The following is a 27,046-nucleotide window of genomic DNA, read 5'->3' as shown; positions in this document are numbered from 1 at the left end:
ACTAAGGTAAATTTTGTTATATTATTTTACAACTAAAAAAAAGAAAAGAGGGGCGCCTGGGTGGCTCAGTTGGTTAAGTGTCTGCCTTTGGCTCAGGTCATGATCCCAGGGTCCTGGGATCAAGCCCTGCATCAGGCTCCTTACTCAGTGGGGAGCCTGCTTCTCCCTCTCCCTCTGCCTTCTGCTCCCCCTGCTTGTGCTCCTTCTCTTTCTCTGTCAAATAAATAAATAAAAATATTTTTAAAAACGAGAGAGGCTCAATGCTTTTTACCTTTTCTTAACAGAAGGAATTTGTGATATAAAATACTTATAACTCAAATCCATTTCATTTTTCCTGTTAAATAGATTTCAGTATGCTAACTGAAATTTAAATAATGTATACATGTTATACATGTTATACATGTATAACAAAACCCATTTCTATAAAAGTATTTTCATCTGTTTATCCATTCATCAATATTCTCATATGTACACAACTACAGAAAGGTATCTGAAATAACATTTAATGATGGTCATTTCTAAATGATAAAGTTTATGGTGATTGAAAAAAAACAACACGTTTTCTACATTTCTCCTTAGCCTCATTTTATTTAATTTCTAAGTTGTGGTTAAATATGCAAAAAACTTACACTTCGGCCATTTTTAAGTGTACAGTTTGTTAGTATTAAGTACATTCACATTGTTGTGCAACCATCCATCTCCAGAAATTTTCCATCTTCCCTAAAAGAAACTGTACCCGTTAAACACTAACACCCACTTCCATCTGTCCCCCCAGCTCCAGGCAGCCAACATTCTACTTTCTCTCTTTATAGATTTGACTATTCTAGGTATCTCGTGTAAGTGGAATCATATAAAATCTGTCTTTTTGTGTCTGGCTTATTTCACTTAGCATAATGTCCTCCAGGTTCATCCAAGTTGTAGCAGGTGTCAAAATTTCCTTCCTTTTTAAGGCTGAATAATATTCCATTTTATGTATATACATTTTCCCTTGCTGCTTTCAAGATTCTTTGATTTCTGACAGTTTAATTATCATGTGTCTTCACTGCGGGCTCTTTGGGTTTTTCCTGAAGTTCAAGTTCACTGAGTTTTGGAATTCAGTGAGTTTCTTAGATTTGTAAAACTATGTCTTTCCTCACATTTGGTAAGTTTTCAGCCATTATTTCTTCCAATAGATTATTGAAGGGGCAGATTATTCCGCCCTTTTCCCTCTCTTCTTCTACCATGATATGTATATTGATCTGCTTGATGATGTCCCATAAGTCCTTTAGGCTCTGCTCTGTTTCCCTTTTCTTTATTCTCTCTTCTTTTTGCTCCTCAGTCTCTGTAAGTTCAAATGCCCTGTCTTTTAGTTCACTGATTCTTTCTTGTGCTTGTTTAAATTCACTATTGAAACTCTCTAGTGTTTTTTCAGTTCAGTCACTGTATTTTTCAGCTCCAGGATTTCTATTTGGTTCCTTTTTATAAACTCTGGCTCTTTGTTGAAATTCTCACTTTTTCATACACAGTTTTCCTGATTTCATTTGGTTCTTTGTGTTTTCTTTTAGCTCTTTGAGTATATTTAAGACAGTTGCTTTAAAGTCTTTCCTGAGTGAGTTTCTTTGCATGTTTCTTTGGGGATGTTTTCTCAAGATTTATTTATTTTTTTGAATAGGCTGTGTTCCCTGTTTCTTTGTATGCCTTGTGATTTTTTTGCTGAAAACTTATCATTTGAAAAACAGCCACCTTTCCTAGTCTTTGCAGACTAGTATGGAAGATCTTCTTCGTTAATTAGCAGTCCCCTGGGCCCTTGGGAACAGTGCAGAGTATAGGCCTAAGGTCTTCTCAGGTCTTTTTTAGGCATAAGTCCTATCTGGGCCTATGAGTGTGCTTTTTCTTTTTTTAAAAGACTTTTATTTATTTGAGAACAAGAGAGAGAGTGAATGAGCATGAGTGGGGGGTGAAGCAGAGGGAAAAGGGAGAAGCAGATGCCACACTGAGCATAGAACCCAATGTGGGGTTCAATCCCAGGACCATGAGATCATGACCTGAGCCCAAATCAAGAGTCCGACATTTAAATGATTGAGCCACCCAGGCACCCTGAGTGAGCTTTTTCTTTTTCCAATTTCCCCTGGCTGCTTTTAAATGTCTCAATTTCCCAGAGTCTCACCCCAGCTTATTCTCAAGACCTTAGATGTTGTACTGTACTCCTCTGTTCATAATTTCTTGTCCTAGGCATTTGCATGTCTACAGTCCCCTGCAGCTTTCAAGTGCCATGGTGCTTACCACTGCCTTTCTTAGCCTTCAATCTGAGATCCAAACTATTTGCAAATGTCCTTGTCCATGCTCTGAGTCAGGCAAGAGAGAACCCAATCCTTTGGACCACCCAGATAGGCCAAACTAGTTCACTCTTTTCTGTCTGAGGGAAAGAGCAACGAATTGAGCCACTTCCTCCCATCTGCCCTGTACCACACCTGGGGTGGGGTGGTGTAAAGGCAATACAAAGGTAACAAAATAATGTTTTGAATATGGCTTTTCTTGAATTAGGTTGTCTGCTACAGATCTTTGACTAGTTTTCAGAGCTCCTATAAAGTTAATTTAGTCAGTCTATAGTTGTTAATTTGATGTTTTTGTGAAGGAATGAGGGCCTGGAGCATCCTACTCTACCATCTTGTTGATGTCTGTCTCTACTTGAATTTTAAAATGATAAACCTACACAATTTTACCTTCCCAAAAAAGACTTAAAAAAAAAACAACACAGAAGTTTTAGAGGGTAAAATAAAACTGACTTCAAATATGAAACAAAGTACATGTTGGTTCAGTTGGGAATGTAATAAAAAGTCCAATTTATAGTAGCTTAATCAAACAGATTATTGTTTCTCTCTTAAGAGGTAGGCACTTCCTGGAACTGGTTTAGGTGCAGGACAATGCCATCAGAAACCCAAATTCTTCATTTCAGACTCTCTCTTTCTTCATGTGTAATTTGTGGTCAAAAGGCTCTAGACAACAAGGCAAAAAAAAGGGTGTAGAGTAGGAACAGTGCCAATCATCTGCTCCCTCTTATCAGAAAATCAAAACAAAGTTTCCTAGAAACTCTCAGTGGACTTCTAACTTCCCCCTCACTGGCTGCACGTGTGTCATGCAAGTGGCCATTTCTGCCAATGAGAGGGCTGAGAATAGGTGAAAGAGAAAGGGATGAGAATGGTGATGGGGCAGCCAGCCCATAATGTTTGCTGCAAAGGGCTAAATTACCTCTTGAAAACAAATTTTTTCAATGCTTTCTTGAGTCACAATATTTTATGTAAATTTGTAGTTCATAAGCTTGGTGGAAGGTATTTAAATCTTCAGTTTGAGAAAGGATTAACTGAAGACACAATCAATCTCAGGTTACTTTCAGTAGCAAGGGAAAAGTGGCATAAGAACTCCCTGTATCAACATTATACTAATATCTGACAAAATACTGTATTAGTGGGCAACTTAAGAAAATAAACATTCTTATTAACTTAAAAGTCAATCACTGAAATCTCACAAGAGAATTATTTATCTAAGATCTGCCAACATTTCAAAAGTGGTGGTTTGTTTCTAAAAAGTATGTGCTGTCAGCAATTCAGTACATTCTTTGGTAATGATTATGTTGTCTATGTTAGACATCAACCTTTTGGTAACCGACTAGAGTACTTTATGTAGGTTTTATGCTAAGAATCTAAGTCCTTATTTTCCAAATAGCAGCTATCTTAATCTTTCCTAAGGCAAAGCAGTAATCAGAATAAAATTATTTTAAAAGCAAACTCTCAACTCTCAGATATACATATTAACATGCTATTACATAGGACAAAATATATAATTTTTGGTTAGTATGGCTTTTTTTATTTCTAGTTCTGATGGTTCAAAAGTTATAACATGGCTGGGGCACCTGGGTGGGTCAGCTGGTTAAGCATCCAGCTCTTGATTTTGGCTCAGGTCATGATCTCAGGGTCCTGAGATTGAGCCCTGCATGAGGCTCCATGCTCAGTGTGGAGTCTGCTTGGAATTCTTTCCCTCTTCCTCTCCCTCCCACTCTACTCCTCCCCCTACTTGCATACTCTTTCTCTCTCTAAAATAAATAAATAAATCTTCAAAAGTTATAACATGACAACATTCAATGTCAACCAAAAAACATCAGCTGCCCATCCTTGCACTGAATAAAGGTCAATAAATTCTTAAAAAGGAAACAAAAGCAACAGTAAGAAGGGTATCCACAGGTAATCTTTTGAAAACACCCAACTTTACATAAATTCCCCTCTTTAGTTTTTTCCAAGTCTACCTTCATTCCTTTATGGAACAAGGCAGGTTGTAAAACACACTGAAGATTTCGTATTTCTTGAAAGATGAGTGGGAGTCTGTCACGGGCTCGAGGTGGGAGAAGTGCTGGTCCAGGGACAAAGGCTCTCTTTGGAGCGGGACAAACCCAAAAAGTTCCTAGTCTGCTCAAATCCCTGTTCTTCCCTCTACTTCTTCATTTCTGAGAGAATGCTAAAGCTTCCCCCCACCATCCCCACCTTCCTTTCTTTTTTAATCCCTGGGACAGAGTAAGTGCTGCCACTACTTTCTGCTCTGGAATCCCTCAATTCTGGGGTCCTAACTCCAAGGGAAGCTTCTCCCTTGTCTCTACCTTCTCTTTTTCTGAAAGACTAATTTATTCCTCATCACCACCCTGGCCATAGCCATGTGACATTAAACAAGTCACTTAATTTCTCAGAGTGCCAGGTAGCCATTTAACTACAGGCATACCATGTTTTATTCACTTCATTTATTTCACTGATATTGTGGGGGTTTTGGGTTTTGTTGTTGTTGTTGTTTTTTACTAATTGAAGGTTTGTGGCAACCCTGTGTCAAGCAAGTCTATCAGTGCATCTTTCCGACAGCATTTGATCACTTCATGTGTCTGTGTCACATTTTGGTAATTCTTGCAGTATTTCATTATGATTTTTGACGATTATTACATTTGTTATGTAATCAGTGATCTTTGATGTCACTATTTTAATTGTTTTGGGTGCCACAAACCACACCCATATATAAGATGGTGAACTTAACCGGATAAATGTTGTGTGCGTTCTGACTGCTCCACCAACCAGCCATTCCCCCTCTGTGCCCCTCCCCTCAGGCCTTCCTATTCCCTCACACACAACACTACTGAAATTAAGCCAATTAATAACCCTACAATGCCCTCTACATGCCCAAGTAAAAGGAAGAGCTCATTGAGAAGACATGTCAAAAGCCAAGATATGCCAAAAGCTAGGCATCTTGCACCAAATAGTTAGCCAAGCTGTGAATACAAAGGAAAAGTTCTTGAAGGAAATTAAAAGTGCTACTCCAGTGAGTACATGAATGATAAGAAAGCAAAACAGCCTTATTGCTGATATGGAGAAATACTGGTCTGGATAGAAGATCAAACCAGCCACAACATTCCCTTAAGTCAAAGTCTAAATCAGAGCAAGGACCTACCTCTTTTTAATTGTATGAAGGCTAAGAGAGGTGAGGAAGCTGTAGAAGAAAAGTTTGAAGCTAGCAGAGGATGGTTTATGAGATTTAAGGAAAGAAGCCATCTCCATAACATAAAAGTGCAAGATGATGCAGCAGATGCTGATGTAGAAGCTGCAACAAATTATCCAGAAGGTCTAACTAAGATAATGAAGGTGGTTACACTAAATAAAAGATTTTCAATTGAAACATCTTCTATTGGAAGAAGATGCCATCTAGGACTTCATAGCTAGAGAGAAGTCAATGCATGGCTTCAAAGCTTCAAAGAACAGGCTGACTCTCTTGTTAGGGGCTGATGCAGCTGGTTACTTTAAGTTGAAGCTAATGCTCATTTAACATTCTGAAAATCCTAGGGCCTTTAAGAATTAAGCTAAATCTACTCTGCCTGTGCTCTGTCAGTGGAACAAAGCCTGGATGACAGCACATCTGTTAACAACATGGTTCACTGAATATTTTAAGCCCACTATTGAGACCTACTGCTCAGAAAATTTCCTTCAAATATTACTGGTCATTGACAATGCACCTGGTCACCCAACAGCTCTGATGGGAATATATAACAAGATTAATGCTATTTCATGCCTGCTAACACAACACCCATTCAGCAGCCATGTATCAAGGAGTAATTTTGACTTTCAAGTCTTATTATTTAAGAAATACATTTTGTAAGGCTATAGCTGCCACAGATGGTGATTCCTCTGACGGATCTGAGCAAAGTCAACCAAAAACCTTCTAGAAAGAATTCACCATTCTAGATGCCATTAAGACCATTCATGATTCAAGGTAAGAGATCATGATACCAACATTAACAGGAATTTGGAAGTTGATTCCAACCCTCTTGGATGACTTTCAGGGAAGGTGTTCAGGATTTCAGTGGATGATATAACTGCAGATGTGGTGGAAATAGCAAGAGAACTAGAATTAGAAGTGGAGTCTGAAGATGTGACTGAATTGCTGCAATCTAATGATAAAACTTGAACAGATGAGAAGTTGCTTCTTATGGATGAGCAAAGAAGGTGGTTTCTTGATGGGATCTAGTCCTGGTGAAGATGCTGTAAAGACTGTTGAAATGACAACAAAAGATTTAGAGTATCACATAAACTTAGTTGACAAAGCAGCAGGGTTTGAGAGGATTGACTCCAATTTTGAAAGAAGTTCTACTGTGGTTAAAATGCTATCAAGCAGTATCAAACACTACAAAGAAATTGTTCATGAAGGGAAGAGTGAATCGATGTGGCAAACTTGTCTTATTTTAAGACATTTGCCTCAGCCACCCCAACCTTCAGCAACTACCACTCTGATCAGTCAGCAGTCATCATCAACATAGAGGCAAGACCCCTCCACCAGCAAAAATATAACCTACTGAAAGCTTAGATGATGGTTAGCATTTTTTAGCAACAAAGTATTTTTTTAATTAAGGTATGTACATTGGGTTTTTAAAGATATAAATGCACACTTTAATAGACTACAGTATAGTGCAAACAACTTTTATATGCACTGGGAAACCAAAAAATTCATATGACTCACTTTATTGTGATATTCACTTTACTGCAATAGTCTGGAAGCCAGCCTACAATCTCTCTGAGGTATGCCTATATATGTAAAATAAGTAGCTGAACTAGAGGAGCAGTTCCTAACTCAGTGACTCATGCCATCTTTTTATAAGAAAACATTTTATAAAACATTTTCCACATTTCCTTTAAAACACAAAGGAAAAGAAAAAAAATTAATTTATAATGAAGTATACTATTTCAATATGTCAGTGCTTGAAACTGTATTGGAAGACATAATAAAGTGGTCAGATGCTTGTATTTGTACAATGAATCACCATGAATGGAACAAGTATACATGCAAACTGGTACCAACCAAAGTCTCAAATTAATGACAGAAAAAAGGAAAGAACTGCATGGCAGGCTGAATAACAGCCCTTCAAAAGATGTCCACATCCTAACCACTAGCACTTGTGAATGTTATCTCATGGCAAAGGCTTTGCAGATGTGACTAAACTAAAGATCTTGAGATGGAGAGATTATCCTGGATCATCCAGGTGGGCCTAAACACAATCACAAGTGTCCTTATAAAAGGGAGGCAGAAGGAGATTTCAGACAGCAGAAGAAAAGGCAGTGTTGTGTTAACCATGTGTTTTTGATGCTTTGATATCTGGGGCCTTGCTGACCCTGAAGGGATGGCCCCTCCCCAAGTTAGTCAATTCCTATAGATAGTAAATGATCTGCCTGTGCCAACCAACCAATCTAGAGCCCACGCCCCCCAATCACCTCTTGTGTGGTGCTCTCACACTCCAAGCTACTATCCAACTGCTCTAATCACTCCTGGGTCAGGTACTAGCCCCTGTGCCCCAATACCCACTGAAATGTTTCAAATTAGCCAAACCTAAGCCTGTTTATCTTGCCTTTCCCATACCTTTCCAGGGAAACCACAATAAAGGTTCCTGCTCTCAGTTCCCCCATTTATCTCTGCCTGCTGACTGACTCTGGTGCTTCCCCCTGTGTGGCCCTGCAGCATGGCATGCCCCTTGCAGTTACAAACTGTAAGAATAAAGGATTTTTGGGGGCCCCTGGATGGCTCAGTCATTAGCCATCTGCCTTTGGCTCAGGTCATGATCCCAGGGTCCTGGGATCAAGCCCCGCATCAGGCTCCCTGCTCGGCGGGAAGCCTGCTTCTCCCTCTCCCACTCCCCCTGCTTGTGTTCCCTCTGTGTGTCTCTCTCTGTCAAATAAATAAATAAAATCTTTTTTTTTTAAAGATTTTATTTATTTATTTGAGAGAGAGAGAATGAGAGACAGAGAGCACGAGAGGGAAGAGGGCAGAGGGAGAACCAGACCCCCTGCCGAGCAGGGAGCCCGATGCGGGACTCGATCCCGGGACTCCAGGATCATGACCTGAGCCGAAGGCAGTCACTTAACCAACTGAGCCACCCAGGCGCCCAATAAAATCTTTTTTAAAAAAAGAATAAAGGATTTTTTAATGGTGGTTACCTCCCGATCTGTTTGTTGGCCTCACCATACTTGAATAATAAAACCTACATTTTCAAAGTGACATAGGAGGCAGAGATTAGAGTGATGTAGCCACAAGCCAAGGAATGCCAACAGCTATCAGAAGATGGGAGAGGCAAGGGGTGAATTGTCCCCTAGAGGTTCTGGAAGAAGCATGGCCCTGTCAGTGCCTTGATTCTGGCCCAGAGAAACTGATGTCAGACTTCTGGCTTTCAGAACTGTAAGAGAACAAATTTCTGTTGTTTCAAATACCAGGTTTCTGGTAATTTGTTATAGCAGCCATAGAAAACTGATACAAATAGCAACATGTCCACATCCCAGGAAATATGTTAAGTTAATGGCACATATAAAGTAAAATGGAAAGGAATAAAACTGAGTATTCCAATTGTTACAGTAAGTGTAAATGCTAATATTCAGTCTAAGATTTTGAATGGGTAATCGTAAGTGAGACTGGTTTATTATTTTCATGATGCAAACAAACAAAATCAGCAGTACATTATAAGAAAAACATCCCCAGAGAGGAGGCAAGATGGCAGAAGAACAGGGGACCTCATTTATACAGTCCCTTGATTTTAGCTAGGTAACTATCAAATCATTCTAAACACCTATGAATTCAACCTGAGATGTAAGAAAAGAATTGCTGGAATTCTACAAATAGAAAAGCGACCACATTTTGCAAGGTAGGAGGTGTGGAGAAGTCAATCTGAGGGGAGATAATGGAAGATAAATAGTGCAGGGAGTAAGCCTCCAAAAGCTGGCTACCAGAAAGTGATAAAAGCCCAGAAGGCAAAACCAGAACCTTTAGAAATCTGCTCTAGTGAGAGATGCCCCTGACTGAAAGGTGCTCAGGTGGTGAAGCAGGGCAGAATCCTAGGTGGGACAGTGTGGTCTCAGGATCCCCGGGGTCATAGAAAGAAAGGGGATGCCTGAGCCAGCAGAGTTCCCAAGCACTGGAGGGGGGAAACCGGTTACGGTCAGCGAGCCCAGAAGTGGCCTCTCAGCTCGGTTCACCATAAACCTCAAACCATGGCACAATCTGGCAACAGCTCTCTGTGAGGGCACCCTGCAAAGGGCAAAAACACAGTGACCCTCCACCTTCCTCTGGGAGGACTGGTGTGGGCACACACCACAGGAGCCTGCAGAGTTTAGCACACACAAAAGTGAAGACTGCTTATCCCTGAGGATTTACTGAAGAGAGGGGACCATGATCTTTCAGCTCTGGGGCTGGAGATGAGGCTTGGCCATTTCTATTTTCATCCTCTATAGAGGTATGGAAAGCCTTCAGAGAACAAAGGACACCCAGAGCAACCAGTAGCAGCTCACACTGAGCCCAGCTCCCTGGCAAGGGGCGGTCCAACTCCATCCCGGCAAAGATAACCTGAGAATCAGCACAGCAGGCCCCATCCCTGTTCCAGAAGACCAGCTGGAACAACAGGTAAACACCAAGTTTACAGAGCACTAGGGGAAAATTGTATATAGAAGTTGAGGTTTTTTTTCTCATGATTCATTTATCTTTGTTTAAAATTTTCCTTTTTTTTTCTTTTGTCCTTTTCAACTAGTTTCTTATTTTATCAACTCTTTGTTTTTAAATCTTTTTTTAACTTTCATTTTTTACATTTACATTTTTAGATACATTCTTCATTTTTGGCTTCCCCTTTCACTGTATTCAATTTTATCTTATGTATATATGTAAGCTTTACTTTCTTTACAATATTGGGATCAGTGTCTTCTAACAAGCAGACTAAAATACACCCAGGACCAAGTCATCACCCTGTTTTGTCCACCTGGGAGATTATAGTCTCTCCCCCTCCTTTTTTTTTTCTTTTTCTTTTCTTTTTTACTTTCTGACCTCTTTGGATTTGTCTACTGTGTATTTCACTTGGGTCATAGTTATTTTTGATTTTCTTCTCTCATTCATCCATTCTTCTCTGGGCAAAATTACTAGAAGGAGGAATTCACACCAAAAGAAAGAACCAGAGGTAATATTCTCTGACACAGATGTAATCGATATGGATATAAGTAAAATGTCAGAGCTATAATTCAGGATAATGATTAAAAAGTTACTAGCTGGGTTTGAAAAAAAGCATAAAAGATAGTAGAGAATCTCTTAGTGCAGAAATAAAATCTAATCAGGCTGAAATTAAAAATGCTTTAACTGAGATGCAGTCTGAATCCTCTAACAGCTAGGGCAAATGAGGCAGAAGAGAGAGTAAGTGACATAGATGACAACTTGATGGAAAGGAAAAAAACTGAGGAAAAGACAGAAAAACAACTAATGGACCTTGAGGGGAGGCTTCGAGAAATCAGCAGTACCATAAAGCAAAACAATATTAGAATTACTGGGGTCCCTGAGGAAGAAGAAAGAGAGAGAGGGACAGAAAGTATAGTTGAACAAAGCATAGCTGAGAATTTCCCTAATCTGGGGAAGGAAAGAGGCATTTAAATCAAAGAGGTAGAGAGAATGCCCCCCCAAAATCAATAAAAATAGATCAACACCATCAATAGATGGAAGGATAAAGAAGATGTAGACATATATACACAATGGAATATTACTCAGCCACCAGAAAGGATGAATATTTACCATTTACACTGACATGAATGGAACTGGAGGGTATTATGCTGAGCGAAATAAGTCAATCAGAGAAAGACATACGGTTTTACTCATATGTGGAATATAAGAAACAGCACAAAGAATCATAGGGGAAGGGAGGGAAAACTGAATGGGAAGTCATAAGAGAGGGAGAAAAACCACGAGAGACTCTTAACTGTAGGAAACAAACTGAGGGCTGCTGGAGGGGAGGTGGGTGGAGGGATGTGGGAACTGAGTGATGGGCATTAAGGAGGACCCGTGATGTGATGAGCACTGGGTGTTATATGCAACTGATTATTAAACACTACATCTGAAACTAATGTTGTACTATATGTTGGCTAATTGTATTTAAATAAAAAAAAAGAAAAGCATGCCATGACCAAATGTAGTTTATTTTAGTAATCTAAGGATTACTAAACTCTTATTCCCTATATTAACACATGATCCTTTTTTGGTATATCAAACTCCATAGATACAAAAAGTTCACCGACAAAATTCAACATCTACCTCTAAACATAACTGTATGGAATAGATGAATATTTTTTTAAAATGGTAAGACATATGTATCTCAACCCAAGCCCGCAACATTTTGCTTAATGAAACATTACAAGCATTCTCATTAAAATGAGAACTAGATGAAAATGTTTACTATCATTGCTATTATTTAGCATTGTACTAAAGGCGACACCCAAATTTAATGAGATAAGGCAAAATAAAATTATAAAGATTGTTAAGGAAGAAATAATATTTACAGATAATATGATTGTGTATCTGGAAAACCCAAGAAAATGAAATGAAAAACCATTACAATCAATAAGAGGATGGAGAAAAACTTTAAATACTACCAAAAAAGAATTTCTAAACAAAGGGGGAAAGAGTTTATTGAATAAAGGACAGGTAGCCATCTAGAAAAAGTTTAATCCATAACCTAATACCTTTCACCAAGATAAACTGCAAATGAACCAGAGATCAATACATATGTATGTATCATGTAAGCATTGGAGGATAAAATGAGCAGAACAAGGGGTATAAGGAGAGTGGATGGGGCTCAGTTACATAGGATGGACAAAGAAGGACTCTCTATGGATGTGATATTGGAGCAGGGACCCAAAGGAATGGAGCGAGAAGCCTTGCCCACTATCTGGGAGAAAAGTTTTACGGGTGGAAGGATCAAGTGCAAAGACCATGAGGCAGGACCAAGTTTGACATTTGGTGAAAACGCTAAGATGTGAGCTGAAAAAGGCAGCCAGAGGCCAGACCTTATAGGGACTTGTGGGCCATTTTAAGAGTATCACCTTCCACTCTGTGACAGGAAACCACTTGGGGAGTTCTGAGCAAGGGAGTGATGCACACTTTGGTGGAAGCACTCAGAATATAGTAATAAGAGTGGCAAGGAGGGAAGCAAGGAAACCAGTAAAAAACTACTGCAAAAATACACATAAGATAATAGTTTGGCCTTGGATATAGTAGAAAGAATCAGAAAAGTACCAGAAAAAAGCAAAAACACACAGGAATTCATTCTAACTAAAGAACACAGAAAGCTTAGCCAAAATCTATAAAAGAACAGAAAACGTGACATGATTAATCAAGATTCAAAATAAGATTAACTTTTTTCCTTCCTTAATAATTTATCGTAAAAGATATAAAGGCAATCTCCAACTTTGATTTCCTAACAACTGGCACAAACAAAATGGCTATTTCTCTTTCACATATCCAGGAATTAATCACCCTTTTCTCAATGATCAGCAGACTCAAATATCAAGATGATATAAATAGGTCTCTGAGGAGTGATAGACAAGGATACAAGGGGTGCTACTAGTACCATTTTGGACTCCTCAAGCAACTAAACTATGGTTTCTATAAAATTATGTTCTCTGGGTTTAAGTTAAGTTTATAAACAACTATTTTAAACTACAACAAATTCAGATGTTGAAAATAGCCTGCATATTGCTTTGGTAGCTGAATCTGCTTTGGGGATAACCTAAACCAAGTTTTGATTGCTTTTTTCTTAAAGTGTTGTCTTAATCTCAGTACAATTTCAAACACTGTTGTTCACACTGATGAAAGACATACTATTTTAAAGACTCCCCTAAAAAATTTAAAATGGGCTCAAACAGATATTTGTACACCCATGTTCATGGCAGCATTATTCACAATAGCCAAAAGTGGAAGCAACCCAAATGTCCATCAATGGATAAGCTGATAAACAAAATGTAGTATATCCATACAATGGAATATTATTCAGTCTTTAAAAAGGAAGGAAATTCTGACACATGAGGACATTAAGCTTAAGTGAAATTAAGTCAATCACAAAAAGACAAATACTGTATGACTCTACCTAGATGGGGTACCTACAGTAGTCAAATTCATACAGACAGAAAGTAAAATGGTGGGTGACCAGGGCTAGGGGGAGGGGTTAATCAGTAAAGATTATCAGTTGGGGCAGATGAAACAATTCTGAAGATGGATGGAGACGGATGGCTGCACAACAATGTGAATGTACTTAACACTATAAACTGTACACTTAAAAATGGTTATGATGGTAAATTTTGTTGTATGTATTTTACAACAATTAAAAAAACTATTTCAAAGAAAATGAATAAAAACTAAAACTAACATGTAAATGGCATTTTGAAAATGCTTTAAAAAACAAACAAAATCTGCTTCTCACCTGTCCATGATTAAACTTCAAGTAAGATGTCTACATAGGCAGTCTTCAACCTCCAAACATTACGTCTGGAAGCCTCTGAACCACCTCTTGTACTTAGCTTGCTGTGCAACAACCACCAAGAAGCTCAGACAGCAAAAGTTTCCATGTCAGCAGTGCTGCTGTCTTAGCTGGGCAACACATCTGTTCAATATACCATATACTGAGTACCAGGTAGATAGATTTAGGAGTGGGGAAAAGAGAAGCAAAGAGTTGGGTGGGAGGGAGGATGTAGTCACATACAGAAAAGGGTATGGGATGTAAAAGCTGCCTGAATTATCCACATCACTATACCTGTCTATACTAGACTGAACTATGAACTATCAGAAAAAGCATTTTGTAACACATAAACAAGGTAAACAATTAATTTTGCAACTGTCATTAATTTTGCAACTGTCTCTTTGTGCACTTTTCCTTTTGTTATTTTAACTACTTTTTACTCCATGTCATTCTCATAATCTGAGAAATTTTCTTTTAATCCAACAATTCTACTTCCTAGGTATCTATTCTACCAAATAAGCTCCCACATGTGCAAATTTGCTTTTGTGTAAGTTAGTTTGTATACAGAAGCACTGTTTGCCTTAGCAAAAGACTAGAAACAACCCAAATATCTGTGAAAATTAATAAAAGGAAATCTCATTTAGAATGGAGTCAGAAAGGACGCCTGGGTGGCTCAGCTGGTTAAGCGGCTGCCTTCGGCCCGGGTCATGATCCCAGGGTCCTGGGATCGAGTCCCACATCGGGCTCCTTGCTCAGCGGGGAGCCTGTTCTCCCTCTCTCCCCCTCTGCTTGTGCTCTCTCTGTCAAATAAATAAACCTTAAAAAAAAAAAAAAAAAAAAAGAATGGTGTCAGAAGAAGAAGAGCCTGGGTGGCTCAGTCAGTTGAGCGTCCAACTCTTGATCTTAGCTAGGGTGGTGGGATCAGGCCCCAAGTTGGGCTCCAAGCTCAGCAGGGAGTCTGCTTCTCTCCTTCTCCCTCTCCCCCTCTCCCTGTTCTCTCTCTCCCTGTTCTCTCTCTCTCTATAAAATTAAGGCATTAAGGAGGGCATGTGATGTAATGAGCACTACGTTATATACAACTGATGAATCACTGAACTCTACCTCTGAAACTAATAATACACTATACATTAACGAATTGAATTTAAGTAAAATAAAATAAAAATTTAAAAAATAAATAAAATTAAAATAAATGGATAAATAAATCTTAAGGAAAAGAAAAAAAAGAATGGAGTCAGAAGGCCAGCATGGGGAGCGTTCATGGCCTACGACTTGTGTTCAATTGCAAACCCAAAAGGAAGTGATGCCCTGCACATGGATACTACTTTACTAAGCCAGCAGAAGGAAGAAAGGTTTTCTTCTTCCACAGCAAAGCCCACCCAATGAGAAATGGTCAAAACTTAGCCAATGAAAAGCCACTATACTTCCAACTCCCAGTTTACTCGAATGGGCTTTTTGTTTATAACAGCCCTCCCACACATCCACCTCCCCAATCCCCCAACCACCACCACCACTTTTGTATAAAAAGGTATTCCTGGGGCGGAATGAGATGGCAGAGGAGTAGGAGACCTGGATTTCGTCTGGTCTCAGGAATTCAGCTGGATGGGAATCAAACCACTCTGAACACCTACAAACTCAACAGGAGATCGAAGAAAAGAATAGCAACAACTCTTGAACAGAAAAGCGACCACTTTCCAGAAGGTAGGACGTGCGGAGAAGTGAACCCGAGGTGATATTCGGGAGGATAGATGGCGGGGGAGGGGGCCTCCATCGGCTGCTTCTGGCAAGTGATAGAGCAGCGGAGCACAAAATCAGAACTTTTAGAAATCTGCTCTGCTGAGAAACGTTGATCTAGTGGCTAAGCTGGGGGTGGAACCCTCGCAACACAGTGTGGTGAGGACCCTCAGGGTCAAAGAAAGACCAGGGATCCCTGAGTGTGGCAGAGCTCCCAGGTATTGGAGCGGGGAAGCCAGCTGCAGAGACGGAGCTGGGGCGCGGGCTCTCAGCTCGGGGTTGCCATAAACCGTGATACGTAACACAGTCAGGCCACTGCTCCTCCAGCAGGGACCAAACAAGCGGCAGATCTGGGGAGACTCCCCATCCTCCCCCAGGAGGAGCGGCGCGGGAGCGCACTGCAGGGATCTGCTGGGTTTGGAGACTCCACACGGGTTTGGGTGCCAGGGATAAAAATGCTCAGTCACAGGCCGGGTGAGCGCGGAGTGTGGCCGGAGACCGGGGAGTGGGGAGTGATTGACTGCTTCTCTCTGGGGGTGCAGTGAGGAGTGGGGCCCCGAGTTCTCCGCTCCTCCGGGGCGGAGATTGGCAGGTGCCACTTTCACTCTCGTCCTCCAAAGCTGTACAGAAAGCTTGTAGGGAACAAAAGCTCCCGAGAGCAAACCCGGGCAGATTACTTAGCCCGGACCCGGCAAGGGAGGGGCAATTCCGCCTCCGGCAAAGACATTTGGGAACCATGGCAACAGGCCCCTCCCCCAGAAGATCAGCGAGAACAGCCAGCCAAGACCAAGTTTACCCATCAATGAGAACCGCAGAACTCCAGTGCCAGGGGAATACTGGACACAGAATCCATGGCTTTTTTACCATGATTTTTAGTCTTTCAAAGTTAATTTATTTTTTACCTTTTTTTTAAATTTTTCTTTTTCTCTTTTTCAACCAACATCTTATCAACCCCTTTTTAAAAAAACATTTTTATTTTTCATTTTTAGAGTCATATTCTATCCCTTCATAGTAGTTACTCTTATTTTTGGCATATATATATATATATATATATATATATATAAGTTGTTCTCTCCTTAAAATTTTGAGATAGTTTCTTCTAACAAATCAAAATATACCATAAATCTCTAGTGTATGGCTTTGTTCTAGTCTCCTGCCTGATCACATTCTCTCCTTTTTTTTTTTAATCCTCTTTTCTTTTTAAAACAACTTCTTATGAATTCCTTTTATAAAATTTTTTATAATTTTCATCTTTACAGTCATATTCCACCCCTTCATCATATCAACTCTTATTTTTGTACATATATAAGTTTTTCTTTCTTTAAAATTCTGCGAGGCACTTTCTTCTAACAGACCAAAATACACCCAAAATCTAGTGTGTGGCACTGATCTATATACCAGCCTGATCATATTTGATCATATTCTGTTTTCTTTTCTGTTTTATTCTGTTTTTGTTTGTTTTTATCTTTTTCTTTTTTCTTTCTTTCCATTTCTTTCCCCCTGGCTTCAGGTCTTCTCTGATTTGTTTAGAGTGTATTTTCTGGGGACATTATTACCCTGTTAGCATTTTGTTCTCTCATTCACCTATTCTCCTCTGGACAAAATGACAAGATGGAAAAAAACACTCAAGAAAAAGAACAAGAGGTAGTACCAACTGCCAGGGACCTACTCAATACGGACATTAGTATGATGTCGGATCTAGAGTTCAGAATCATGTCTTTAAAGATACTAGCTGGGCTTGAAAAAAGCATGGAACCTATTAGAGAAAACCTTTCTGGAGAAATAAAAGAACTAAAATCTAAAGAAGTTGAAATCAAAAAGTCTATTAATGAGGTGCAATCAAAAACGGGGGCTCTAACTGCTAGGATATATGAGGCAGAAGAGAGAATCAGTGATATAGAAGACCAAATGATGGAAAATAAAGAAGCTGAGAAAAAGAGAGATAAACAACTACTGGATCACGAGGGCAGAATTCGAGAGATAAGTGATACCATAAGACGAAACAACATTAGAAAAATTGGGATCCCAGAAGAAGAAGAAAGAGAGAGAGGGGCAGAAGGTATATTGGAGCAAATTATAGCACAGAACTTCCCTAACTTGGGGAAGGTAACAGGCATCAAAATCCAGGAGGCAGAGAGAACCCCCATCAAAATCAATAAAAATAGGTCAACACCCCGACATCTAATAGTAAAACTTTTGAGTCTCAGAGACAAAGAGAAAATCCTGAAAGCAGATCGGGACAAGAAATATGTAACCTACAATGGTAGAAACATTAGATTGGCAACAGACCTATCCACACAGACCTGGAAGGCCAGAAAGGACTGGCAGGATATATTCAGAGCACTAAATGAGAAAAATATGCAGCCAAGAATACTATATCCAGGTAGGCTGTCATTGAAAATAGAAGGAGAGATAAAAATCTTTTAGGACAAACAAAAACTAAAGGAATTTGCAAACATGAAACCAACCCTACAAGAAATATTGAAAGGGGTCCTCTAAGCAAAGAGAGAGCCTAAAAACAACACAGACCAGAAAGGAACACAGACAATATACAGTAACAGTCACTTTACAGGCAATACAATGGCACTAAATTCCTATCTTTCAATAGTTACCCTGAATGTAATGGGCTAAATGCCCCAATCAAAAGACACAGGCTATCAGACTGGATTAAAAAACAAGACCCATCGATATGCTGTCTGCAAGAGACTCATTTTAGACCCAGAGACACCCCCAGATTGAAGGTGAGGGGGTGGAAAATCATTTACCATGCTAATGGATACCAAAGAAAGCTGGGATGGCAATCCTCATATCAGACAAATTAGATTTTATTTTTATTTTTTTAAAGATTTTATTTATTTATTTGACAGAGAGAGACACAGCGAGAGAGGGAACACAAGCAAGGGGAATCGTAGAGGGAGAAGCAGGCTTCCCGCTGAGCAGGGAGCCGGATGCGGGGCTTGATCCCAGGACCCTGGGATCATGACCTGAACCGAAGGCATACGCTTAACGACTGAGCCCCCCAGGCGCCCCAACAAATTAGATTTTAAACCAAAGACTGTAATAAGAGATGGAAGTACACTATATCCTACTTAAAGGGTCTATCCAACAAGAAGATCTAACAATTGTAAATATCTATGCCCCTAACATGGGAGTGGCCAATTATATAAGGCAATTAATAACGAAAGCAAAGAAACACATCGACAACAATACAATAATAGTGGGGGACTTTAACACCCCCCTGACTGAAATGGACAGATCATCTAAGCAAAAGATCAATAAGGAAATAAAGACTTTAAATGACACACTAGACCAGATGGACTTCACAGACATATTCAGCAACATTCCATCCCAAAGCAATGGAATACACATTCTTCTCTAGTGCCCATGGAATATTCTCCAGAATAGATCACATCCTAGGTCATTAATCAGGTGTCAACTGGTACCAAAAGACTGGGATCATTCCCTGCCTATTTTCAGACCACAATGCTTTGAAACTAGAACTCAATCACAAGAGGAAAGTCGGAAAGAACTCAAATACATGGAGGCTAAAGAGCAGCCTACTAAAGAATGAATGGGTCAACCAGGAAATTAAAGAAGAATTTAAAAAATTCATAAAACCAATGAAAATGAAAACACAACTGTTCTAAATCTTTGGGATGCAGCAAAGGCAGTCCTAAGAGGAAAGTATATAGCAATACAAGCCTTTCTCAAGAAATAAGAAGGTCTCAAATACACAACCTAAACCTACACCTAAAGGAGCTAGAGAAAAAACAGCAAATAAAGCCTAAACCCAGCAGAAGAGAAATAATAAAGATCAGAGCAGAAATCAATGAAATAGAAACCAAAAGAACAGTAGAACAGATCAACGAAACTAGGAGCTGGTTCTTTGAAAGAATTAACAAGATTGATAAACCCCTGGCCAGACTTATCAAAAAGAGAAGAGAAATGACCCAAATCAACAAAATCATGAATGAAAGAGGAGAGATCACAACCACACCAAAGAAATACAAACAGTTATAAGAACATATTATGAGCAACTCTATGCCAGCAAATTAGATAACCTGGAAGAAATGGATGCATTCCTAGAGATGCATCAACTACCAAAACTGAACCAGGAAGAAAGAGAAAACCTGTACAGACCTATAACCACTAAGGAAATTGAAGCAGTCATCAAAAATCTCCCAACAAACAAGAGCCAGGGCCAGATGGCTTCCCAGGGGAATTCTAACAAACATTTAAAGAAGAATTAATACCTATTCTTCTGAAACTGTTCCAAAAAATAGAAATGGAAGGAAAACTTCCAAACTTGTTTTCTGAGGCCACCATTACCTTGATCCCAAAACCAGACAAAAACCCCATCAAAAAGGAGAATTACAGACCAGTATCTTTGATGAACATGGATGCAAAAATTCTCACCAAAATACTAGCCAATAGGATCCAACAGTACATTAAAAGGATTATTCACCATGACCAAGTGGGATTTATCCCTGGGCTGCAAGGTTGGTTCAACATCCGCAAATCAATCAATGTAATACAATACATTAAGAAAAGAAAGGACAAGAACCATATGATCCTCTCAATAGATGCAGAAAAAGCATTTGACAAAGTACAGCATCCTTTCTTGAGCAAAACTTTTCAGAGTATAGGGATAGAGGGTACATACCTCCATATCATAAAAGCCATCTATGAAAAACCTACAGCGAATATCATTCTCAATGGGGAAAAACTGAGAGCTTTCCCCCTAAGGTCAGGAATGCGGCAGGGATGTCCAGTATCACCACTGCTATTCAACATAGTATTAGAAGTCCTAGCCACAGCAATCAGACAACACAGGCATCCAAATCGGCAAAGAAGAAGTCAAACTCTCACTCTTTGCAGATGATATGATACTTTATGTGGAAAACCCAAAAGACTCCACCCCAAAAGTGCTAGAACTCAAACAGGAATTCAGTCAAGTGGCAGGATATAAAATCAATGCACAGAAATCAGTGGCATTCCTATACACCAACAACAAGACAGAAGAAAGAGAAATTAAGGAGTCCATCCCATTTACAATTGCACCCAAAACCATAAGACACCTAGGAATAAATCTAACCAAACAGGCAAAGAATCTGTACTCAGAAAACTATAAAATACTCATGAAAGAAATTGAGGAAGACACAAATTGTGAAGATGTCAATGCTACCTAGAGCAATCTACACATTCAATGCAATCCCCATCAAAATACCATCCACTTTTTTCAAAGAAATGGAACAAATAATCCTAAAATTTGTATGGAACCAGAAGACCTCGAATAGCCAGAGGAATGTTGAAAAAGAAAAGCAAAGCTGGCGGCATCACAATTCCGGACTTCCAGCTCTATTACAAAGCTGTCATCATCAAGACAGTATGGTTCTGCCATAAAAACAGACACACAGATCAATGGAACAGAATAGAGAGCCCAGAAATGGACCTTCAACTCTATGGTCAACTAATCTTCGACAAAGCAGGAAAGAATGTCCAATGGAAAAAAGACAGTCTCTTCAACAAATGTGTTGGGAAAATTGGACAGCCACATGCAGAAGAATGAAACTGGACCATTTCCTTACACCACACACAAAAATAGACTCCAAATGGTTGAAAGACCTAAATGTGAGACAGGAGTCCATCAAAATCCTAAAGGAGAACACAGGCAGCAACCTCTTCGACCTCAGCCGCAGCAACTTCTTCCTAGAAACATCGCCAAAGGCAAGGGAAGCAAGGGTAAAAATGAACTATTGGGACATCAAGATAAAAAGCTTTTGCACAGCAAAAGCGACAGTCAACAAAACCAAAAGACAACTGACAGAATGGGAGAAGATATTTGCAAATGACATATCAGATAAAGGGCTAGTATCCAAAATCTATAAAGAACTTATCAAAGTCAACACCCAAAGAACAAATGATCCAATCAAGAAATGAGCAGAAGACATGAACAGACATTTTTCCAAAGACATCCAAATGGCCAACAGACACATGAAAAAGTGCTCAGCATCGCTTGGCTTCAGGGAAATCCAAATCAAAACCTCAATGAGATACTACCTCACACCAGTCAGAATGGCTAAAATTAACAAGTCAGGAAACGACAAATGTTGGTGGGGATGTGGAGAAAGGGGAACCGTCCTAGACTGTTGGTGGCAAGCTGGTGCAACCGCTCTCGAAAACAGTATGGAGGTTCCTCAAAAAGTTGAAAATAAGAGCTACCATACAATCCAGCAATTGCACTACTGGGTATTTACCCCAAAGATACAAATGTAGGGATCCAAAGGGCTATGTGCACCCCGATGTTTATAGCAGCAATGTCCACAATAGCCAAACTGTGGAAAGAGCAAATACGTCCATTGACAGAAGAATGGATAAAGAAGATGTGGTATATATATACAGTGGAATATTATGCAGCCACCAAACTAAATGAGATCTTGCCATTTGCAACGATGTGGATGGAACTGGAGGGTATTATGTTGAGCGAAGTAAGTCAATCAGAGAAAGACATGTATCATATGACCTCACTGATATGAGGAATTCTTAATCTCAGGAAACAAACTTAGGGTTGCTGGAGTGGGGGGTGGGGTGGGAGGGATGGAGTGGCTGGGTGATAGACATTGGGGAGGGTATGTGCTATGGTGAGCGCTGTGAATTGTGCAAGACTGTTGCATCACAGATCTGTACCTCTGAAACAAATAATGCAATATATGTTAAGAAAAAAAAAAGAAGATAGCAGGAGGGGAAGAATGAAGGGGGGGTAAATCTGAGGGGTGGACGAACCATGAGAGACGATGGATTCTGAAAAACAAACTGAGAGTTCTAGAGGGGAGGGAGGTGGGAGGATGGGTTAGCCTGGTGATGGGTATTAAAGAGGGCACATTCTGCATGGAGCACTGGGTGTTATGCACAAATAATGAATCCTGGAACACTACATCAAAAACTAATGATGTAATGTATGGTAATTAACATAAAAATAAAAAAATTTTTTTAAAAAGGCATTCCTCTCCTTTGTTCTCTGGTCTTATCTGTGATTTTGTTGTAGCTTGCTTGTCCTGGATCGCAATTCTCTGCCATACTGAATAAGCCCAGGTTTGAACACCTGGCAGTTTTACCGTTTAAGGTTAACATATCCATCAACAGTCATCTTAAATGAATACTTTTTTGAAGAAACTATGTACTAATACAACATCTCTAAGATCTATTTTTTATAACATGTATAGCATGCTAACATTCTTTTGATAAAAATGAAAAAATAAGAATATGCGTGTGTACACAAACATAGTACCTGTAACGAAAGAACATGGAAAAAAAAACTAGTGAAATTGTTTTCTCCAGGGAAGGGGAAACAGTGACTGAAAGAAGACTTTTTTTTTTTTAATTTTCACTTTTGTGATATTTTAGACAGATAAACATAGACTGATGCAACTACATGTACACTAAAATCTAACCATGTTAAACAAAAAAAAAAAAAAAGAAAGAAAAGAAACACTCAACATCATGAAAATTATTCATGGAAAAAAGAGAGAGAGTAATGTACTTATGAAATAATTGTACATTATCTTTGGATAGTAAGACTTTTTTACAGTTTGTCGCTTTCCAATTTTCTATTATTTTTATAATACAAATAAAAAGTGTCTGCAAAATGTGCTCAAATACATTATTGCCATCAAGTGTTAACTGGTAGCATGTTACCTTAGATGGGCAGCTTTTAGGCCGCAAAATAGAATGAACTAAGTAATACAAATACAAACTTAAATCCCTCTATTTAAACTAAGTCTGACAAGAAAAGGAAAGTACTCTTTGAAATAAAATAAGACTCAAGTTCTTACACTTGATAAGTGTAAGATAACTTGATAAACCCAGATAAGTAACAGCTTTTAACCACTGACAGGAAAAAGAAAAAGAAACCACAAAGTAATTTTCTAAAATCAACACTATTAAGTTATTATATGATATACACTCACACCCAAAAGAGGTATTATCAGAAGCCCTCAATCTAAAAAAAAATGTGCTCATAATGTATATGTTGAGGTAAATCGATGTACAGATCTTAATTTACACTCAAAGAAATGCATTTTAAAGTAAAATATATCTAGATCATTTTAAAAAAAAGAAATGCATTTTAACAGCTTTCAAAAAACAGTAAGTACCTACGCAGCTAATAACATTTCTCATATCTGAAAAGATGAATCTGGGGGAAGAGCATGAGAGGAACAAGAGAAAAACCACTCTGTAGCAGTACGAACTACAACACAGCTTAACATGAAGTATCCAGTGGAGATGGAGTATCCTATTGCTCCTCAAACTACTGTAAGAACTGATCTGAGATTTCCAATCCAGCATAGAGAATGCAACAGACTTTAACAAAATACTGTTTAAAATAGTTCAACAAAGAGGCTATTAGACTGGGGAGCTCTCATGCCTTCAGCAGGGTACCCTAACTAAACAAATCAAATTCTAAAGCAGTCAATGCACTTGAATCTAAGAAAACAAAACTCAAGAAAAACTAATCATCAATAGCCAAGCAGATTTCCTTGAATTGGAGAAAATGAACCACAAGTAAAACTATTATAACCACCAAATAACTAAATTTTCCCCAACAAGGCAAACATTTATGTTATAGCCAATTAAATAATTTCTTTACTCTGCTTCTCTGTCTTTTCTATAAAAACCTCTGCCCTAGGCCCCACCTACAGAGCCACCCCTAACCATTTTCAGATTTGGTGCTATCCCACTGGAATCGCTGTTTGTTCAAATAAACTTTTCAAAATTTATCGTTTTACAATACCATTAAAAAACACTAGAAAATGGGGCCGCTGGGTGGTTCAGTTGGTTAAGAGGCTGCCTTCAGCTCAGGTCATGATCCCAAGGTCCTGGGATCGAGCCCCACATTGGGCTCCTTGCTCAGCAGGGAGCCTGCTGCCTGCCACTCCCCCTGCTTGTGCTTGCTCTCTCCTTCTCTCTCTGTGTGTCAAATAAATAAAATCTTAAAAAAAAAAAAAACCAAAACACTAGAAATGAAATAAAACAAACATACAAAACACAAGTCCAAATGTTTCTAATTATTATTGAACTTGATAAAATTAGTAATTTGAAGACTACTACACAAGTTTTAAACACTGTTTCTATACTGACTTGTGTTAGAGAACCAATAAGCAAGCATTTTGAGTACTCCCAGGCTAGAGTCTGGCCCACTGACACCTTCCTCTAGCCTCTTGCTCCAAAGCCCTAAATGGACGTTCAGAGGAAGCCCCAAGGCTAAGCAAAGCACTGCAAACACAATGCTTGAAACATGTCACCCCGTGCATAGCTGACCACCAAGGCCCATTAGTTGTGTGAGATAAGCCATCTGCAAATCCATTCTATCAAGATTTCTCTTCCAATAACTTTTTCCTATTAACTTAAAAAAAAATGGCATGTGAAAATTATGTACATGGTAAAATGAGTTTCTCATCTCAAATCTAGAAAAAACAACATAAAACCAACAGCTAGGTAAGTATTTGCTACATTTTGATCTATCATTCATTTAACCCCTTCAACATATTTCTTTGGTTAACATCAGGTACTGGATTTATATTAAAAGCGGAAAAATATATCAAGCAAATAAATATGCTTCAGTCAGAAATCATCAATGATTCACCCATTTCTAATCTTCCAAAAGTTTTCCATCACTAAAAATGATATGGCTTTCTAGGAATCCACATTAGAAATTGCTTTATTTACTCAATTTGAACAAGAAAGGATAACCTTGGATTTGGCATAATCTGAACAAAGGTAAACACGTGTGAATGAACTGAACATCTGTTGACTTTATCTACTACTATTTCTCCAAATGTGAACGTTATGGTGCTACAAAGTCATTTCACCCAAGTAGGGCCACTATTTCATAGAATTATATTCAGTTTTCCTTTGGCTACAAGATTTCATCTCTGTCAGAAATATTCAGACAGATTTGTTTCTAATGAATAGACATTAGCATCTGGTAAAATTTTTGTTTTCCTCATTAAGAAAAATCCTGGGTGGTTCAGTCAGTTAAGTGTCCAAGTCTTGATTTCCACTCAGGTCATGATCTCGGGGTTGTGAGATTGAGCCTTGCGTCGGGCCCATGTGGGGCTCCGTACTCAGCAGAGAGTCTGCTTGAGATTCTCTTTCTCCCTCTCCCTCTGCCTCTCCCCCCAGCTCTCTCTCTCAAATAAATAGATAAATCTTTAAAAAGAAAGAAAGAGGGACACCTGGGTGGCTCAGTTGGTTAAGCGCCTGTCTTGCCATGGACAAGTTATCGGATTTTTCTAGGCCTCAGTTTTTCTATTCAGGCCCTTCACAGGGATGTTGTAAAAGAAAAACGAGAAAGCATATAAAATGAATTAAAAATGTGAAGCCATACACTGAAGGTACCTAGTTAGAAATATAACTATGCTTTACACCCAGCTATTAGGGATTCACCCACAAGCAGCACCAAGTACCACAGATTGCTTACTATCACACTGAGAAATGACTTTCCAATTTTAGTTTCCACCTTCTGGAAGGCATAAACACTTCATTTTTAGAAGTGCTGTAGAAGGAAGAGGGAATAGGGAAGAGGAAAAGCCACAAGTGAAAAAAAATTACTGAGGCAAAATGGTTGCTTGTTACAAGTCAAGGGGTTACTTGAGGTTCAAAGAGCAATACCAACCAAAACAAATGAAAATATTTATGTTCAACATCCCCATACATATCTGGGCTAAATTAGGAACCATCAATAGCAATTTAAAAGAACTTGCAGGGCGACTGGGTGGCTCAGTCGGTTGGGTGTCTGCCTTTGGCTCAGGTCATGATCCTGGGGTCCTGGCATCCAGTCCCACATCAGGCTCCCTGCTCAGCGGGAAGCCTGTTTCTCCCTCTCCCTCTGCCCTTCCCCCCTTGCTTGTGCTCTCTACCTCTCTCTCAAATAAATAAAAATCTTTAAGATAAAATAAATAAAAGAACTCGCTAAAAAAAAAAAGAACTTGCCACACCAATATAAAAACCAAAAAGAAAAAATAAGGCCACAGACTACAAAATGTTACAAATATGCATGAAAAAAAGTAGCCACATATACACCTGAGTGCTCCTCCCACCCCCAAACCCTCCAACAAAACAGTAAGGTTGAGGAGGAAACAACAGGAATATGGCTTTGTCATATTCTCCCTTTAGATGGAGACACACTTGAACATCTCCTTCTAAGCAAGCAGGGAATACAGGATTAGATCTGTCAGAATGATGAAACGGAAGAACAGACAAAGAAGCTTGAAAACATGACTAACAATGCAGAGTATATGCACATAACTGAGATGAGGTGAATACTGGCAATTGTCCTACGTTAGTGGACATTTAGACATACAACTTTTAGTGATGTTATTAATGACTCTATTACACTGCTGTCAAAAATACTTTTTAACCATTTCTATTATATAATACAATATGTCTGACATGTAGTTATACATTCAGAAAACAAAATCATCTGTCATTACTTTGTGTATCTAAAAACTT

The 27,046-nt window shown here is 39.0% G+C and overlaps 1 protein-coding gene across 10 annotated transcripts in view; it reads right to left on the bottom strand.

Annotated features, from left to right (window-relative positions):
- Positions 1-27,046, bottom strand: part of CCDC138 (coiled-coil domain containing 138) — a 135,368-nt gene that overhangs the window by 11,093 nt on the left and 97,229 nt on the right. The gene's annotated exons all lie outside the window — the stretch shown is intronic.

Source organism: Mirounga leonina, unplaced genomic scaffold, assembly GCF_011800145.1.
Source record: "Mirounga leonina isolate KUSES-001 unplaced genomic scaffold, KU_Mleo_1.0 Mir_125, whole genome shotgun sequence".
Taxonomy (NCBI): Eukaryota; Metazoa; Chordata; class Mammalia; order Carnivora; family Phocidae; genus Mirounga; species Mirounga leonina.
Note: the sequence above shows the minus strand (reverse complement) of the source record. Positions and strands in the feature narration are given on the sequence as shown.